The sequence below is a fragment of the Teleopsis dalmanni genome, chromosome 1 (genome assembly GCF_002237135.1).
Source record: "Teleopsis dalmanni isolate 2A chromosome 1, ASM223713v2, whole genome shotgun sequence".
NCBI classification, from domain to species: Eukaryota; Metazoa; Arthropoda; class Insecta; order Diptera; family Diopsidae; genus Teleopsis; species Teleopsis dalmanni.
In genome coordinates this window covers 49,758,504-49,762,152 of record NC_051846.1, presented here as the reverse complement: position 1 = coordinate 49,762,152, position 3,649 = coordinate 49,758,504, and positions in this window count along the sequence as shown.

The following is a 3,649-nucleotide window of genomic DNA, read 5'->3' as shown; positions in this document are numbered from 1 at the left end:
CAACTGAGGCTTGAGTGACATATTTACGTGATATACGGATGCGAGTTTTGAGAAATAAACCATAAGATACTTTATTATATATAATATATAATAAGCTTGTAGATGATAATCATTAATAACAATGCAACCTCTGAACTAATTTCCTACTCGTCGAATTTGATTCACTTTGTTGGTTTTTGATATAAATTTTTTAACAGTAATAAATAAATTTAAAACTGTTTAAAGGGAAAAGGGAATTTTTTCATTTTGTTATATATTCAAGCTATTTATTGTATTATTTTTCTAAATGATGATGTTATAAACACTAAAATCTTTAAACAAATTAGTTAAAAGACAGTTATATGAAAATTAAATTAAATGGTGTTTGTATTGTTTTTACTGTTACGTGATTTTTTTTTCATTTTATTTAATACAAATATAAAAGAATAGATATTTTAATTATTATATAATAAACAAAATTGAATAAATTATACGGTTATATAAACTTATTAAACACATTCAAGGAAATATGTATTATGTCTTACATATGTGTTAAGTATATATTTTAATATAAGATTGTTTAAATGATTTAAATGATTATTGTTTAAAATGATTTAGATCTGAACTTTGTGATGAATGATTGGGACAGTAGAAGGAAGCAAGGAATAACTATTCTAAAAGGAAGGCAGCAAGACACGCTCAACAGCTGACATCAACACTAGCGATTGAGTTTCCTGATAAGCTGAATACACTTAACCAAAACATTCAAGTATGGATCCTATGAATTACCGTTGCAGTTTACAAAATGATAGGCAAACTTGCCAGAAAAGAATCAACCACATTGAATAATCCGGACCAGTCTTAGAAAACGGTTAATTTTTTTTTCATTTATTTAGAAAAAAACAAGATATATGGCGATTATAAAAACCGCGTAGAATACTACTGTTCGTAAAAAACTCTATTATAAAACTAAATAGAAATAGTTTTGGAATCATTACAGAAAATCCTACAGACCAATCCAGATTATATGGTCACCCAAGAAAACTGAAAATTAGATTGTGAAACAGCTGATCGGAGCTTGAACTGGACAGTTACACAAATGATTAGCTGGACATCTTATATCTAATAGGTTTGATACAAGGATTAATTAAAGAAATTAGACCAAAAACCACTCTTAGTATATCATGAGAAGATATTAGATCTCAGGGTCACAGTGACAATTAATCTTAAACTTAATAATAATTGTAAAATGTAAAATTAAATGATGACCTCTATCTTTAGCATATTGAACAACTTCGAACAGATCAGTGGCGTAACTACATTTTTTAGGCCTGTAAGCAAATTCTAACTAAGGGGCCCTATCAACATACTAAGGGGCCCCTCTTTTTATACTCTTTACACGAAAAATGTGAAAAGGGTATATAAGGTTTGTCAAGATTTTCGTAACGCATTAAAGCAAACGTCGGAAATACCATTAAGTATGTATCAGTACAGTTATATATATTCTTTTTCAGTTCACAACTACTCTCTCAGCTTTTGAACTCTTCGAATGAAACTTTATACACATACTTTTAGCCGACCCTGTTCACCATTTGATTTGATTGAAATTTGACGTCTATTTCTTGTAGCTGTGATATAAACTTAACAATCGGATATGAGGTTTCTCCGTTTTTAATAAAGGTATTTAAATAGAATTTGGTGTATACAGTACTGATATTTGCAAAAGACAACGTACAAAATTATTTTCAAATGGGTTTAAATCGAGATATAGCTTCCATATAAACTCTCGATTACGACACATACTTTTCTTAGAAAAACTTTTTTATTTTATAAATAGGTTTAATATTTTATTTGAAGTACATACATATTATGTACTTTAAATTTAAAATTTACGTGTCTTTTATAAAATGCAATATGAAGTTATTCCAACAAAAAAACGTTTACAAACATTTATAGTGGGGCCCCCTAAATTCGGGGGCCCGAAAGCGTTGCTTCCAGTTGCTTCCCTGTAGTTACGCCACTGGAACAGATCGAACATCTACACTCGAACAAGTCGAATCGCCTCAAGCAAAACAAATTTTTAAACACTTCGTTCCAAATCTTCGAATGCTTGCGCTGCTCGCATTTCGAACACTAGTACTGCTATTTATTTTTAATTTGAATATATATATCATTAAAATTTAATCAAAACCCTAAAAAAAAATTAATAAAAAAGGGTTGAATATTTACATTAAGCTGATTATAAAAAAACGTTTAAGTTACTAAGATAAAATATTTGTTGAAATTTTAAAATCGCACAATTCAAGGTGATTAAGAATATACAACCCATAAATACTTTCTAACCAGAACTCAAATATCATATATTTTAATTTATAATTTTATATAATTTTTCTAAACTTATTACTCAAATATGTTTTTCATTTAACTTGATTTATTTTTAAATGAAATTATTTTAAAAGACATTTTTTTATAATATATTTTTCATTTGAATTAATTTTTTAGAAATAATTAAAGACTATAATTTATGTTAAAATTTTCTTACAACTACAACTTTAGTTTTACGTTGCTAAGCCATTTACAGCTACTAATATAATTATTAAATATTTAATTAATAATGAAAATCGAATAATAAAAGCAGCAAAAAATTTAATGGGGTAACCTAGTACTTCAAAGTAAGACTATTATTTTTCAATCCAACCTAGTAATTTACTCAATAGACATTGTAGGAAAAATAAATACAATAATTACGATATAATAATTTCTTTTCATAATAGTGAGTAAAACAACTTTTATTTAAAAATAAAATTAAATTATTACTTTAATTAAAACTGAATAAACTTTTTTTCGTTTGTGAAGTAAAACTATTACAGCCTTTACCGATTGTAAATATATATATATTTCTTTATATATATATATTATATTTCCAAACATTATACGATTTTCATATATATATATTATATATATATATTTCTTTATATATAGAAAATCGTATAAATGTTTAATATTACCCGAAATACAATGCTTCAAAGAATAGTTTATCTAAGCAACCCGCACTCAAATAAATCTTAGCATATCAAAGTAATTTGTTTAAATTCTTTGAACCATGTACCAATTTTTAGTTCATTAAATATACTTTAACATTTTTAATAAAATTCTTATATATGCCACCGTTTATAAATAAATAATGTAAAATTTACAGCTACTCTACGGTGTGCAGTTTCTTTACGATCATTGAACGGTTTGTCAGTTTATTCATGATTCTTTATGATTTTAAGAATGATACCTTTCTAACACTAAAGAAATATAAAATTATTTAGACTTATAAAAGCAGATCCTTCTATTTGTATATAAAATATATAAATAAGTATATAAAATAAGAAACTTTATTCAACTAATTAATTATTAAATTAAAAGTAAAATATATTTCTGCAATATATTAATATAATATTTGGTTTCAGGGCAAATTATTTTACTGATGTGAAATAAGCCTTGCATAATGAAACAGGTCTTGCATATTATTTCACGTCAAGAAAATTCAATAAATCTCATAAAATAAGAGGAAAGATACCTCCATTTGTGAGCGTTATCAGAAAACAAGGGTGTTAAAAATTAATAATGCCGGAAATGAGTAGAATGATATGATGTAGTGAAATACCAAAGCCCGACTTTT